Source organism: Muscardinus avellanarius (genome assembly GCF_963383645.1).
Source record: "Muscardinus avellanarius genome assembly, chromosome: 15".
Lineage (NCBI taxonomy): Eukaryota > Metazoa > Chordata > Mammalia > Rodentia > Gliridae > Muscardinus > Muscardinus avellanarius.
The window spans coordinates 7071276-7087833 of record NC_137801.1 but is presented as its reverse complement, the minus strand read 5'-3'; the positions used below and the strand labels follow the sequence as shown (position 1 = coordinate 7087833).

Here is a 16558-nt window from a genome sequence, read left to right as displayed (position 1 = left end):
CTACATGTGCCTGAAACAGGGCTGTTTGGTGACCACCTGCTCTTCCTTATTACCCTGATTCCTCTACCTCCTGGCCACACAGCTGGACTACATTGCCCAGCCTCCCTTGCAGCTAAGCAGAACCAATGGGATATGGATCCTGAAGCCCAGCGCTTCTGCGTGGCCCTGGGCAACCCCCAGTGCTGCCCTGCTTCACACTCCCTCCTGCCTGGGCTGGACATCAGGTACCCAGGGGAGGCCGAGGGTGTTCCACAGGGACCAGACCCTGCGGCCTTTCTCAGTCAGACCCAGGTGTCTCAGGGAACCAAACTTAACTCTTTCCTGAAACCCCAGTGGAGGCAGCGCCACTGGACAGTAGACCTGCTGAGAGAAAGATGTCCAAGTCCTGGAAGGGCGTAGGGCACCGAGCCCTCCCCTGTCACACCTGTTGTATCTCAATCCAAAAACGCACCGTCATGGGCAACGTGCTGAGAGTCAGGGTTGTCACCGCAGCTGGCCTGCCGTGACCCTCAGCTTGGCGCCACGACTCCCCCTCCATCGAAAAAGCGAACAAAGATTCTTTGTTAAGACTCAGGATCCACTGGGTGTGGTGGTGCACGCTTATAATCCCAGCATCTGGGAGGCTGAGACAGGATCGGGGTTCGAGGACAGCCTCAGCTACTTAGGCCCTTTGCAATTCAGTGAGACCTTGTTTCAAAATAAATAATAAAAAGTAAGTAGGGCTGGGGGTGTAGCTCAAAGGTAGAATGCCGCTGGGTTCAATTCCCAGTTCTGATAAAATTGGCCACGTCCAAGGAAGAGACACGGCAGAGATTCCAAGGCTGGGAAGGGGCAGCGTGAGCTCCAGCTTAGGGCGAGGACGGAGGCTTTGAGATGAGAGCGGCCTCCCCATGTCGAAGCCTTCCCTGGGCGCTTTCCCTGCTGAGATCCCCAGGGGATAGAGGCCCTGGGCCTGGCAGCTGGTGTCCACCGCTGCTTCCTCGCGGGCCGACGCGCCGTGAGGACAGTCTCACATGACACCTTCCCTACTGTAACTTTTATGAAGCCACGAATAGCGGCCAGGAACGCCAGAGCAAGCTGACGGCCTCGCGCACGCGCCTACTCGCTCCCGGGAGAGCCGTGCGTGGCTTATCAAAGGCCCAGATGAAATATTTAATACAAAGGACCTCATTTTAGCTCCCCGGGATGCTCTCGGGCCAGTGGCAGCAAGGAACAAGGGAGGGGTAGAGCGCTGCGTGCGGCGGCCCCTGCCGTTAATTAAGCAAACAAAGCCGGCTCCTTGAGCCTCGGCTGTCTGCAAAGATGGCCGACAAGAAGCCAGCTCTCTGCAGAAAAGCCCCCTCTGCAGAGACGCCCACCTGGGTCCGGTCCTTAGGCAAACTTGGGCGACACTCATCAGACTCTTGCTTTTATCTCTAAGGGAGCGGGGCTCTTGGGAGAGGGCCACCTATTCGAGGCTATAGCCATCTCCTGCTCGGCCTAAAATGCTTTATATTCAAGTAGGGCTCAGATCAGACAGGCGACAGCCTTCCCAGATCATCAACAAGGGCACTGGAATTCACGGTAATGGACCGGGAGGGAGTTAACGCAGCTCTCACACCCATCTCTCTGGGTCTCAGTCACTCTGTTATTGTTCTTAATGTGCTAAATTGTAAAGGGGGGGGGGAGTAAACGTGTAGCTGGGGAGTCCTGTGAAAATATTTAACCCAAAGTCAGTACTGTTAGCAAATAAAAGCCTTTTTAATGGCATGGTTCTATCGGCCGCACAGAGAGGCCCCTGGGACCCGAGGGCTCCGAGGTCCCATTAGCCGCAGCTCGGCTCAGCGCCGGCTGATGGTGCAGGCGGCATTTCACCCCACCGCTCGGCAAGGCTCCCGGCAGGCAGATCTCCAGCGCCCACGGGCACACACGCAGAGGGAAGGCGACGGGAGAGGTGGGGACGCCAAGTCCAGCTCAGGAAGAGGCTGGGCGGTGTCGGCTGTGAACCTGAACTTCAAGGCAGCAGAGGCTTAAAACGCTTTGTATTCCAGCTGGGCTTGGATTTGAGATAAAGCTCGGTTTGAGACCAGGGCCTCTCCGCCAGGGATGGAATGGTGGGTGGGAGGCAGGAGGAGCCGGCGGGAAACAGGCAGGCTGTGCACCTTCTTACCCAATGCCAGCCCCGGCCCCAGCTCCTCCGTCTGTGACCCCGACACAGGTCCTCCTGGGGCTCAGCCCTGTTTTGGGGCTGATTGCATTTTTTTTTTTTTTTTTTGTGGTACTGGGATTCCTGGAAACCCTTCTAACTCCGGGCTACACTACCAGACCTATTATATATATATATATATATATATATATATATATATATATATATATATATATTTTTTTTTTTTTTTTTTTTTAATTTGGAAACAGGGTCTCTTAAGCCAGCGAGGCTGGCTTCAAACCTGCGCGATCCTCCTGTCTCCGCCTCCCAAGCGCGGGGATTACAAGCGTGCCCACCACGCCCGGCTTTGATTGCATTTTTCAAAACATCTTGGACCTGTGTTCTTATTTGCTCCAATAAGCAAGCGAGAGTCAAGCTGCCTGCAGCTTGAGCAAAGCTCTAAGCAGGGACTGGTTCTTCTCCGGGACTGTGTCTGCCAGGAACCAGGGTAAGGGGGACAGAGGCACCTGCAGCCACACAGGCTGCAGTGCCGCGTGGTGCGCACTAGAGGGCGCAACGGGGCAGGCACGCCGCCGGCACTCTCGGCCACCCTCCCGGCTGCTGCCTCCCTCAGTTTCTCCGACTATAAGCTGGGGCTGCTTCTTATAATACAGCAGCCATCAGCCACCTGTGGCCGCCCAGCACTTACAGTGGGCATTCTGAACAGGGTGTCCTCAAAGTGCTAAAATACACACCAATTTTGATGCCTTCATGTGGGGGAAAAAAACACCCATAAAATATGTGACTATCCTGATTACATGTGAAAGGATATATGGTCCCATGGGGGGGAGTGTGTCCAGCAATTATTAACACTAGCCTCACCTATTTCCTTCTCAGTGGGGATGCAGGGGAAGCTAGCATGGCACAGGGGTGCCTCCTGCCGCTTAAGTGAATGATAGCAGGGATCAGGGCCACCAAACAGGGCTCTTTGCAAGTTCAGTAGCCCCCGTGGCGCGGCCTTTATTTCAGTCCTCGGTGCTCTTGAGTGAGAAATAACACGCTTTGCATTTTTTTTTTTTTTTTGGCATTCACAATTTCCCACAAGTTTCTGTTTGCAGGGCTGGCTGGGAATTCTGCTGAGGTCTGTGTGCTGAGGACCCGCAGCCGGCGCCCAGGTAAGGTGTGCCGCAGGCTGCGGACAGGGACAGCAGCCAAGCTCCCCGAGTTAGGGCTTGGGAAAGCCAGGTCGGATGGTTACAGGGCATGCCTATATCCCAATCTGCCCACATCTGTGGGTCTTCCTGTATGGCAGCTGGACGGGCTCCAGGCTGAGCTTGCTGTTGAGAGACACAGCTGAAACCTCCCCGGCTCCTGTGCCCGTCCCCAGCGGCTCAAAGCCCCAGGACTCCCTGAAGTCTCAAAGAAATCCAAGAAAGAGGGAGGCCAAGCCAGGCGCAGACTCTGACTCCATACAGCTTCTCTCCCCAAATGAGGCTGGGGACAGGAAGTGGTGGGAAAAAGAAAAGGAAATCCTCAATAATATAATATGTTATTTTTCTCCCAGAAACTGCCACCGCACAGGAAGAGGAGCGAGGCAGTGGCGCTCCTGCACACCTGCCTCTGCAAGCACAGATTCAGCTACTCAGAGAACTCCTACTCGTCCTCCAAAACCCAAAGCAGATGCCACTCCTTCAGTGGGAGAGAGGGACTTTTTTTTAGACCCCTGTATGAAACCCGGGGTGTTCTACCTTTATGCTACAGCCCCAGCCTTTTGATTTTGATTTTGAAACAGGGTCTTGCTAAGTTCCGAGAGTTTTGCTAAATTGTTGAGGCTTGTCTTGAACCTGCAATCCTCCTGTTTTAGCCTCCCAAGTAACTGGGATTACAGGCGTGTGCCACCATGCCTGGCCTATGACCGTCGTTTTTATGACATCGTTTACTTGTCTTTTCCCCTCATTTGATGGAGCTCCTCAAGGGAAGGAATACCTCATTTGTCCCAGAAGGAGGGTCTGAGAAGCATTCCAGCCTCAGGACCTTTGCACCTGCAGCCCCCTCCACCGCTCTGCTCCCTTTCCCCTCGGGATCTGAGAGGCCCCCTCCCTGAGCACTCATGTCTGCGGACAGGCCTTGCAGCCCTTGCTCATCATGGTGGACCCCATGGCACCCCAAACAGGGCCTGGCACACACTCGGTGTGTGCTAACTATCTGAATCAAGGGCCGTGTGTGATCCCACGGGCCAAGCAAAGTGCCTGCACCGTGAGTGCACTGACCGGCTTCTCCCAGGATCCCTGGCTCTAGCACTTTGTGACTCTTCCAGGATTAGGATGGCAAAGTGCCCTGTTGCTCATTCAGCCTTAGTGTTTTGGAACGCTCCGCTCGCTGGCGCGGGCGCAGGGGCCAAGGTGGAGTCCAGCTCAGCACGTCCTGCCCATGAGGACACGCAACTCTGGTGCTGGGCCTTCCTGCTCCGCTCCGGCCATCACTGGCCTCCCCACAGGGTCCCTGGGAGGCTGGGCACTTTCTTGCTGAGCCTAACGCCAGGAAGGAAAACACAAAGGCCAGGCTGTAACGAGACCCTGGGAGGATTCTTAAGGCAAACTCTGAGTGTGCCCATCTCGCCAAGTCCCCTGGTCTTTCAGAGGTGAAGGGCTGGTGCCAGGAGGCGCTGGGTGAGGCCGGGCACAGAGCCCTGCGGGAGCCTGGGGCCGCTTCTGCCCACTGTGCTCCGCTTTAAGGTAAACTGGGGCCTTTGGTGGCAGGCTCCAGAATCCCATGTCGGAGGGACAGCGGGGTCTGAATGTGTCCCTTCACGTCTCCACCGATCCCTGTTGCTGGGCGCCGCGACCCTGGCTCTTCCCGGAGCCCGCAGTGTCCCCTCGCCCCTGCGCGGCCACTGGGCAGATGATGTGCGCAGACCCCTGGAGCCCAGGAGCCGGGTGCCGGCAGAGCCAGCTCGGCCTCCACGCAGGGTCAGCCAGCATGTGCTAGAGGCGAGATCCGATCCCGGAGTTCTCAAAGGGGGCAGGTGCAGGGAACGGCGTGTGCCAGGCAGGGACAGCAAGGGGTCTTGCAGCACTTAGGGCTCGCCCCGCAAAGAGGAGGCAGGTCCACAAGAACAGAGGCCGGGCCCGTTTACACGGAGCGGGTCAGAGAAGGCGCTCAGCAGGATCACAGCGAGGTGCTGCCCTGGGAGAGCCAGGAAGATTCCAGAATGCAGGGGCTCGCCGTCCTGGCCCCGCTTCCCCGGCCTCCCGGCCCAACAGCCCACTCCACACGCACTCCGAGTGAATTAACTAGTCACGGGCTCAGGAACCTTGCTGCTACTCAGTTACACAGGTTGCTGAGGCTGGCCTTGAACCTGCGATCCTCCTGTCTCTGCTTCCCAAGTACTGGAATTACAGGGCTGAGTCACTGTGCCCTCTGTATAGCTAAAGCTCCATGTAGAATCAGACACCGGAATCACCCAACTTTGTGTCCTCAGAGACCCAGAGTGTACCACCGTGAGCCCCATTTCTGAAGTTGAAATGCAAGGGGCCACCGCAGGCTGGAGACTGTGGACCGAGACTCAGCCTGGGCAGTCAGGGCACGCCAAGGTGCACGCCAGCCCCAGGGGCGCTGCGGAACGACGCGCCGGCTCAGCCAGGCCTGGGTAGAAAGATGGCAGAGTTAAGTCTCAATTCCAGGCTGCCGCTCCAGGCCAGGGTGTAAGCAAGCAACAGCCCTTCCCCAGGGGACAAAGAAGCGAAATGGCTACTGCAGGCCTGGCTCTGCTGGTCCAGGACTCAGCCCACCCTGGTCAGCACCCTGTGAGCCCAGGAGGACCTGGGCAGCTCCCCCCAGGGTGCTGAGCGGGGCCTGGAGTCAGGCAGGGCAGTGCCAGAGTGCCCAGCCAAGCCTCTGCGTGCAGTGGGCCCACAGTACATGTTCTGTTCAGACTTGCTGCTGGCCGCAGTCTCCCCCAGCCTCCCCTGGCCACACGCCCTCGGGGCCTCAGAACCTCCCCAGGCTCCAGTTTCCTTGACTGCCAAATGGGACGATGGGCCCTACCTGTTGATGCTCCGCACAGCAATATGGACGAAGGGAAGAAGGCTCTAGAGGGCTGTGGCAAAGAAGAAGCACCAGACAAATCCAGGCATCACCTCGGCTTTTATGATAAAAGAAATGCCAGGCACGCGTAATGAGCTTAATCACAGTATCAAGCCGAGCCCGGTGGGGAGCTGCCACGCAGCCAGGGCTCCCGGGAGTTCCCTGCACACTCTCTCCAAGACGCATCTTGTTGGGCATGCCCGGTGCAGCCACATTAAAACCTGGTCCAACCGGGCGTGGTGGCGCACGCTTATAATTCCTGCGCTTGGGAGGCGGAGACAGGAGGATCGCGCAGATTCGAAGCCAGCCGCACTGGCTTAAGAGACCCTGTTTCCAGATTTTAAAAAAGTACAAAAATAGGTCTGGGAGTATAGCCCGGAGGTAAAAGGATTTCCAGGAACCCCAGTACCACCAAAAATAAATAAATAAATAAATAAATAAATAAATAAATAAAACCTGGTCCTCAAGGCCTTCCCGGGCAGAGAGTCTGGGGTCACAGTGGCCCAGACTCAGCCAGCTGGAGCAGGTCAGTGAAATTCTAACTCCTGTGCTTCAAAGAGGAAACGAGGGGAGAGGGAGGAACAGCAGGCTGAGCCGCAGGGCAGAGGCAGGGCCTCAGGAGGGGAAGGGCCTTCCCTCATGACAGGCCGCGTCCTGGCCACGGGGGGGGGGGGGGGGGGGGGGCTGGTCCAGGGCAAATGACACCTGAAGGGGGGGGGGGCTGGTCCAGGGCAAATGACACCTGAAGGGCCGGGACTACCTCATGGCTGCCCAGCATTTTTGTTTTTTTGTTTTTTTGAGATACTGGGGATGGAACACAGGGGCATTCTACCTCCGAGCTACACCCCAGTCCTATTTTTTAGTCTTTATTTTGAAACAGGGTCTCACTGAGTTGCTGAGGGCTTCACTAAGTAGCTGAGGCTGTCTGCAAACCGCTGATCCTCTGGTCTCAGGCTCCCGAATGCTGATACTACAAGTGTGCGCCACCACACCCGGCTACTTGCCCAGCGTTCTAAGGAGGGCCAGGGAGCCAGATGTGAACAGGACAGAGCTGCTCGGGGTGAACTCTGAACAGGTGTGACCATGCACACTCATACACACACAAACACACCCAACTTCCATTCCCCCCTTTCCCCAAGCAGCACACACACACACACACACACACACACACACACACACACCATAGCACATACATATCACATATGCATGCACCCCACATACATACACACATATCCCATATCCCACATGCACAGACACTCGTGTGTCCCCAACACAGGCTGTCCAGAGGCCTCAGCTGAGTCCCGTGGAGGGAACTCCAGCCAGGTGAGGCCTGCCCAGTGTCAGGTCTAGAGAGCCTGGGATTGCTTGCCCACAGGTCTCCTGTCTTTGGAGAAAATAGTACAGGCCGTGTTGTCCAGCCATAATTCGATCTACTGCTGTTGATGTGGCCACTAAGAACCCAAATAAGTAAGGACCCCAAGATGCACAAAGCCGACCTGGTCTGCATGAAGACGGGCACCATGGAGCCCAGCCCAGGGCACAGTGGGGGCCTCTGGAGCTGCCGTGGGGCTCAGATGGGCTGGGAAGAGGTGAGGAAGGGGCCGGAGGACATGCCCGGGGACCCCACAGCACACTTGGAGGCGGGCATGTGCGGCAGCACGAGGGTCTGAGGCTAGAAGGCTGGCGGCGCGCAGGGACAGCTGGAGAGGTAGGCGGGGCGCCTTGGGGCTCTGTCGTGGGGTGTAGGAGCTCACAGCATTAGGCCTCAGTGATCTGTAGGCACAACCTTTTGGGGAGACTCCCACCAGCAAGTTCCTCGCTCCTGCTACCCAGCTGGGGCCGGTTACCTCTCCAGGCACCTTCGCGGGCGATGGAGAGACAGCATTGTGGTATCGAAGCGTACGGAATGATATAGAACAGTCTAGAATAGTCTAGAACAATGTGGAGCAAATTAATAGATTAACAGAGGTAGGTCGAGGGGAGGAGGGGTGGCTGGGCAGGGGAAGAAAAGATACCATCAAACCCTCGGGATTCAGACTCATTACTTGAAGGGCAGTTCAAATATATATATAAATAACCCAAAACAATGCAGGAAGGATTGGGAGCGAGTGGCGCTTTATACTGAACAGATTGGACATCTCGTTAGCATGGTGGTGGCTCTCAACTCCAGAACGGGGCTGGGCCCTGGAGCTAAGTCTTGCTTCTCGACAAGAGTTGCTTTCCTCCTTGGTAAACCACGGGTCTTGAAAGCGCGATCCCTGGAGCACATTCCAGCTCTCAAATGTCCTGGAGTCTGTCCCAGCGGAGGCTTGTAAAGTCCCTAGACGTGCGCTCTCCCCACGAGGAATGAGCGTCCTCTCTCCGGGGTCACGTCTGGCAGATCCATAGCGCACGTGGCGCCTTTCCCAGGCCATAGAAGAAACTACATTTCTGCCTGATCCTTGCTGGAGTGATGACTAAATTCTCCACTCAGGGCCCCAGGAACCATTTCCAAATCGTGAATTCAGGTGCTCTGACGAAGGAGCCTGGAAACATCCTGAGATGTCAACGAAAAGAAATGCTGCCATCATGTTTAGATTTGAGAGGTGTCTTCCAGGCACGCGCGGCCTCCAGGGGCTCTGAGCGCAGTGACAAACGTTTGGCCCTGCTCTTGGGACAAAGTCTGAGCTGATCTGCTGTCCGCAGAGCTCTCGCGCCGGGGCACACTCCGGTCCAGAAGTTCTGTATTTCTGTTTTAAACCTGGAGGAAAACTTCCAGGGAATCATCTCTGGTGCTTTCTGACTCCTGTCTAATGTCTTTAGTCAGAAATAAAAGCAGTAAGTCGCTCTCGTTACGTGCTAGGCGCAGGGCCGGGCCGCGCTCCTCGGTGGCCCAGGCGACCACAGTCTAGAGTCTCCTTAGAGCTTATTTAGTCAGGAGCTGAGCTCTGCCATTTCTTCTTCTTTAGATCATAACACCAGAAGGCATCGTTTCCCCAACTGGAGCGCATCGGAGGACGACACGCAAACCCACACCCAGAAAGCTTTGGTCAACACCTGTTAACTGAACACCTACTATGTGCAGCCCCAATGCTGGGTGCTGAGGCTCTGCAGGCGTATAAGGTGCCCTTCAAGGGCTCGTGGGTGCTGGGAGGCCAGGCCCCGGGCCACTCTTTCCTTCTACCGCATTCAGCTCCTGCTCTGCCAGTCGCGGTGTCTGGGTGCTGAGAGGCCAAGGGGGGAAACAGAGGAATCGACATGCTCGTGTCCCCGAGCTGCCAGGCTGAGCCCAGTCCCTCCCGGATCTTGCCCCCAAGGACAAAGAGCTGGGCTCCCTTCACCCAGGGTGCAGCTAGGAATAATCCCACAGCCGATTAGCACACGCCCGAAACACAGGAAGTGCACATTAATTGTTTGATGAGCGGAAGGAAGGAAGTGGGGGCAGCAGGGAGGGGCGGCCCGGCCACTGGGCGCTCCCTCTGGACAGCCTCCAAACCCCGCGATGGCGATGGCGGCCCTTTGGCCCACGGTGTCTTCGGGGTGCCCTCTGGGGGTCACCGTCCTTGCCCCATCCACATCTTTTGACTTTGCCAGCAGGGCATTTCTGGCCCAGAGTCTAACAGCAGAGAAAGAGCCAGGCCCCCGGAGCCCCTCCAAGCACCCAGGAAGAGCCAACGGGAAAACGTCTGTGAAAGGCCGCCTGCATCCTCTGGGACTATTTCTGGGTTAAAAATTTGCACACGGTGCCTGGCAAGCCCAGGACTCGTCCACTGGAGAGAAAACGTGGGACTGAGTAGGCTGGGGAACCCTGGGTCACGTGCCCAGGGCATGCTGGGTGCCTCAGGGATGGACTCCTGGGGAGGCCAAGGGGCGGAGGGGAGGAGTCAGGCAGGCTCAGGCCGCAGGCTGGGGGCACAGAGGCCTGGCATTTGCCCAGTCCAGCCTCCTGCCGGGCCACCCAGATGGAGGCCAGGCTGCACTTCCCTTCCTGGCCAGACGGGTCAGGACTAGGGCTCCTGTGCCTCCACGGATTCCACAGTGGACGAGAATGTCTGCAGCAGGGTGTGCACAGGTGTGTACGCGTGCACATGTGTGCAGGTGTGTGCATACATCTGTGTGCATTATGCATGACTGTGTGCATGCATGCATACATGTGTACAATGTGTGTGCATGTAGTACACGAATACTAATACATGCACATGCATATCTGTGTGCAGTATGCATGCACACATGCATGCACACATCTGTGTGTGCATTGTGTGTGCATGTTCGTGTACACGTGTGTGTGTGTGTGTGCACCTGTGTGCATGTTGCCCGCAGTGCCTGCCAGGCAGGAGGGGCCCTGGTGGAGGCTGGAAGGGGACGCCCACAGGAAGCGATACTGCAAAGTAATCGGGCGGCCCTAAGCAGGAAGGCTTCTCTCCTGCCTGGCGCGTCGTCCCATAACCACGAGTGTCCACACCGCAGCCGTGTGAGATGCCGCCCGGGCCCTGTGGCCTGGTGGTGCCATCGGGCGTGACCTGCCCGCAGAGCGAGGGAGCCAAGTCACGCCCTCCTGCGAGCCCAAGTCACCAGCCCCTGCCACTCTGTGCCCTCCAGAAAAACTGTTGCCTAATCGAATCTGGAGCTCAGCAGCGACCTTGTAAACCCGGAGCAGGGCCCGCAGCTGAAGGACCCGGAGCATCCCCCGCGTGGTGCGCTGTGGGCTGCACCGGGGATGGGGCCTCAGGTCTTCCTCAAGGGTGAGCACTCCGAGCGTCCTGTCCCGCACCCCCCACTCGCCTGACCCCCTCTCACGCCCTCCTTGCTCAGCCCCTCCAGTCACAGCGATATTCTAAAAGCGGGAAGGCTGCCGGAAGGCAGAAGCCTACAGAAACAGATAGAGACCCACATGCCCTGCCCTTGCCGGAGCGTGTCCTCAAAGCCCGCCTTTCCTACCGAGTCCCTAACTCTCCACCCCGGACCAGTCCCCAGACCAAAGCAGCAAGGGTCGCCGGGCCCGCGGAGGGATCTCAGTCCGAGCCTCAGTTTCCTGGCCCTGGAGACACGCAGAAGACACCTCCACTCTCGGCCCTCCGCGGCCCCTCCTCCGGGGGTGACTTACCTGAGCCCAAGGGGAGGTGGAGACGGGGCAGGGGTCAGAAGCTCCAGGGACTGGCTCCACGGGCTGCGCCGGGCTGCTAGACCATGCCCCTGGAAGAGAAGACAGACAGGTCACCCGGGATGTGGCCGGGCCCAGAGCCCGATGCTTCTGCTTGGCCCGTGGTAGGACCACAGCCCGGCGCTCTCAGAAGCCCACGGCGACTCGCTGGCCACCCTCAGGTGGTAACACAAAGGTCATACTCGGGCGGTTCTCACAAAGCCACATAGGCGCCCAGCATGGCCTGGGCTTCACAAACCCAGGTCCTAATGTTGGCGGCATCGTAACCCTCTGAGACACTTCGGCCATCACAGACATAGCCCCCTACACCCCGCGGGGCCATCAGGGGCTCAGTGCAATCCTGCAAAGCAGGTCCACCAGCTACAAGGAGCCCCCTGCTCTCTGGCCCCCATGGGGCCCCCTCTTCACCTCTGCCTCCTCCTTGGGGTCCACAATGCCCAGCTACGCCTCCTCAGCTCAGGGCAGGGGGCTCACCAGGTGCTCAAAATCAGGCATGAATGAAAGGTCGAACAGCACCCCAAAAGGCCGGTCAGGGCTCAGGAAACCACACTGCAACGGGGAGGGCAAGCGCGCTGTGGCACCCTGGATGCCAAACGCTCTCCACCCTAAAGCCAAAGCCCTCCACACAGCCTGCGGCCTCCTCCTCCTCTGCCCACTCCCCAGACAGAATGTGACCCCTTCCTAAAACCAGCACTACGCCAGGGTCCCTGGACGCTCCTTCCTGAGAGCCCTGTCTGCACTGGTCTGAATTATCCAGTCTCATGGTTATGACCACCCTTGGAAGTAGGCATAAGACCCCCATCTTGCAGGCGGGGAACAAGGCTTAGAGAAGCTACTTGCTCAGCATCATGTGCGCTCTAAAGGGAGAGCGGGATGGAGCCCTGCCAGCCACTGCCCCTGAGAGCCGTCTCTCTCCCTGATCAACAGCACACCCCCGTTACCTTCTCCTAGGCCTGGTTCCCTCTCCTCGGAGCAGTGATCATGCTTGATGCCCACTCGCTGGACCAGGCCACCCGTCTGCCCTGAGCATCCAGCCCTTCACGGCGTGGGGTACCAGCAGGCCCTTGCTCGGCAGAATGGGGACTCTCCCCTCATCCCACCGGCCACCCTACGACTGTGCTCCACAGCCAGGAATGTGTGGCTTCGTTTCTGTGCCTCTGGTGTCTGGCCTGGGCCCTGTAGGCAGCAGGCACTCAATAAATAATCAGGGTTCAACAAATGAACACCCCGAAATTTAGACTCACTGCTAAAAGTCAAGACTTGGAATAGAAAAGCCACACATCTTGCCAGCAGGAAGTCTCCCTGCGAGCTCACCATGCTTCAGATATATATTTGTAGTACTATGGATGGAGCCCAGGGGCATTTGACCTCTGAGCTACACCCCCTGCCCTATTTTTTATTCTTTATTTTGAAACAGGGGCTCACTGAGTTGCGAAGAGCCTCACTAAGTAGCTGAGGCTGGATGCAAACTACGATCCTCCGGTCTCAGCCTCCCAAATGCTGGGGTTACAAGCGTGCGCCACCACGCCCAGCTTACAATATATATTTTTAACAGACTTTAATTGTAGGACAGTTCTAGGTTCTAGCGAAACAGTGAGGAAGGTACAGAGATGCCATGGAGCCTGTCCCCTCACACGCCCAGCCCACCCCGCTGTCAGCGTCCACTACAGAGCAGGGCATTTGTAACAACGGAAGGGCATCACTGTTGCCTGAGTCCACTTCACTGCACGTTCACTGCAGCGCTGGGCACTCTGGGGTTCCATGGCACACGCTGACACGTCTCCACCACGACAGGCATAGAGACCAGTACCACCACCCCATGCGACCTGTGAGCCATCTTGTCCTGTATTTTGCAAGGTGCTTCCAAGCCAAGGAGCTCTGTGAGCCCTGCTCTGGCAGGGAGATCCAGGTCCAGACAGGGCCAGAGACCCTCGGCACAGTCACCGAGGAAACAGCACTGGGCTGGTGGCAGAGGGCACGGGTGATGTGTCTGTCACCTCACTGCACGCCCCCTGCCTGGGGGAGAGTTACTCTCACCCGGATTTCCTGGTCCACTCTGCTAACCAGGATGTACGGTGCCCCAAACCCAAATCCCGTGGTCCAGGCTCCACTCTCCCCAGCAGCTCTTGTTAACTAGACCCCTTTAAGAGGTTATGGGGAGCTGGATATGGTGGCACAAGCCCATAATCCCAGTACTTGGGAGGCTGAGACAGGAAGATCATAGGTTTGAGACCAGCTGCAACAACTTGGTGAGATCCTATTTCAAAATAAAAAGTAAAACTGGGCTAGGGGTGTAGCTCAGAGGTATAATGTCTGGGGGCAGGGGGGAGGTGGTTCAATCCCTAGTACTACAAATAAATAAATAACAAATAAATAATAAGCAGAGTATAATAAAATTACAAAGAGCAAGCACCCCCTTTCAGGTTGGGTGGAGGGCTGCAGGACCCCTAAGCTAGAGCAGGTGGGTGAGCCCCTAGCCCACCGGCCCTCTCGGTGGACACCCCTCCATCACAATGCACCACGCAGGATCCTTGGTCCTTGGGTCCTGCAAAGGCCCCACAGGGCCGCCCAGCTCACTGCAGGGGACACCTCTAATCTGTAACAGCTCTTTTGTCTCGGCCATCCCCGTCCCACAGAGAGGTGCTCCCGGGATCCGGGATCTGGCACGCCCCGTGCCCTCTGCCGTCACTTTCCATCTGCAGTTTCTCTGGGTGGATCCCAGAGGAGGCCTGGCCGGCTCTGAGCCCAGGCCCCCTAGTAGGCCAGTCCTTGGTCCCAGAGACCTTCAAGACACTGACCCAGGCTGCCTGGGGACACTCCATTAACTTGAACTGCGAATTTCCTCCTGGCTGTATCGCTAAGGCACAGGGGCTCCCTCGCCACCAGCCTCCCAGTGACAGATGAAGATGACAGTCATGGCTTGAGATGGAATCAAGGAGCAGAAGTCATTACGCAGAAATAATTATGTTGAGTTCTGTCTGGCTGCTCCTGATTTCTGTCTAGTGATTGTCTTACAAACTGTCATGCCCCTTCCCCTCCAGGAGAGCAAGATGCAGAGGCCTGGTGATTCATCCAGAAGGACCAAACGCAGTTCTGCTCCAAGCTCCTGCCGGTGAGGAGCAGGCTCTGGCTGGCACTGAGGAGAGAGGAGAGAGAAGGGGAAAGCCCCAGAGAGCACACAGGCTAACGCCCACCGGCCCGCGCAGCTCCTCCCGCAAGGCCTTTCCACACTTGCCTCCTGACACCTTGACCCCCTGCCTCTGGCTTCAGTCGTGCCTAAAGCCCGCCCTCCTTCTCGCCCACCCTCAAGTTTGGACTCTCTGGAAAACAACATCACGTGTAAACAGGCCTGACCCGCCCTTGGACTCTCAGCTCCTAGCGCAGGCTGGTCCAGGGTGGAGCTGCAGGGCAGCTGGAGGAAGCAGGACGGGCAGAGGGGGCTGTGCCATCCTCTGCCTGGTCCAATCCCTTCCATCAACTTCCTTCCATCAACTTCCTTCCATCACCTTGATCCACTGCGTCCCTGCATCCCTTCAGACATTTCAGGACCCCTGCCCTGTGTGGGAACTTTGCTATCCTTCCCTGTCTGCTATAAAATGCTGACTTTTGTTTAAACGTTTTTGTAAAGTAGAGATGATAAGAATACTACCTAGTTCATCATTTATTTTAGGATTAAATGAGCTAAGGCACAAAATATGCTTGGTACCTAGGAAGAACTCAGTAAGGTCGACGGCAAAAGGCCTGAGGCTTGGAAGAATCCAAGCCAACTTGAAAGACACAAGCCAAAACCAACTCAAGAGACAACCTGAAAGATGTGCAGCAAGTGAAGGGTTAATTAAGTAATAAGAAAATTACCCACAAAGAAAAGTCCAAGGCAAATGGCTTCAGTGCTGAATTCTCCAAACAGTGAAAGAAAACGGAAGATACATTTCTCAAATCGTTCTAAGAGGTCAGTATTACCCAGATACAAGAACCACAGAGAGACTTCACCAGAGAACAAAACTGCTTACCAAGAACCCTTAAGAATACAGATGCAGCCGGGCGTGGTGGAGCACGCTTGTAATCCCCGCACTTGGGAGGCTGAGACAGGAGGATCGCACAGGTTCAAAGCCAGCCTCGCTACTTAGTGAGGATCTCAGCAACTTAGTGAGACCATTTCCAAATAAAATATAAAATAGGTCTGGGAGTATAGCCCGGAGGTAGAAAAGGTAGAAAGCCCCTGGGTTCCACCCCCAGTACCACACACACACACACACACACACACACACACACACACACACACACACAAAAAGAATACAGATGCCGCCAGGCGTGGTGGAGCACGCTTGTAATCCCAGCATTCGGGAGGCTGGGACAGGAGGATCACAGATAGCCTCAGCTACTTAGTGAGGCCTTTTGCAACTCAGTGAGACCCTGTTTCAAAATAAAGAATAAAAAATAGGGCTGGGCATGTAGCTCAGAGGTAAAATGCTCCTAGGTTCAATCCTTAGTCACACACATTCACCCAAACACGATGCAAAAAAAAAAAAAAGAAATCCTTCACAAAATAGTAGCATACCAAATGCATCCACATATAAAGAGAACCATACACCATGACCCAGAGGGATTTATCCAAGGAATGCAAGGTTGGTTTACCATCCTAAAGCAATTAATGCAACTATCACATCCATAAATTAAGAAAACAGGTCATCTCAATAGATGTAGAAAAACAAAAAAGCCTTGTGCAATATCCAACACTTGCATGATAAAAAAAAAAAAAAACACTAAAAACTAGCTCAGAAGGGAACTTCCTCAATCCGACAAAGGGCATCTATAAAAATTTTATAGCTAACCTCATGTTTAATGACGATTCCTCTTAAGATTAGAAACCAGACAGGGATGTTTGCGATTGCTATTCCTATTCACAACTGTACTGAACGTCTAACCAGAGCAATGAGGCAGGGGGAAAATTCACACTGGAAGAAGTTAATCAGTTTTGTAGAAAGCTGAATTTAAAATTTATATGCCATTCCAAAGGGCTCCGTATAGCCAAAATAATTCCAAAATAGAAGGAGTAGGAGGACTCATACCCCCCACTTTCAAAACGTACAAAGCAAAAGTAAGCAAGACAGTGTGGTGCTGGGACAAGGACAGACACAGAGAGCATGAACCGAACCAGGAGTCCAGAGCAAACCCCCATGCCCTCGAGGAGCTGGGTTTCGGGAAGG

At 55.8% G+C, this 16558-nt stretch overlaps 1 protein-coding gene across 1 annotated transcript in view; it reads right to left on the bottom strand.

Annotated features, from left to right (window-relative positions):
* Positions 1–16558, bottom strand: part of HPCAL1 (hippocalcin like 1) — a gene marked incomplete at its 3' end in the record, with an annotated part of 100862 nt that overhangs the window by 12876 nt on the left and 71428 nt on the right. Inside the window, exon 2 of the mRNA XM_080711171.1 lies at positions 11295–11383. The remainder of the gene's footprint in view (positions 1–11294; positions 11384–16558) is intronic.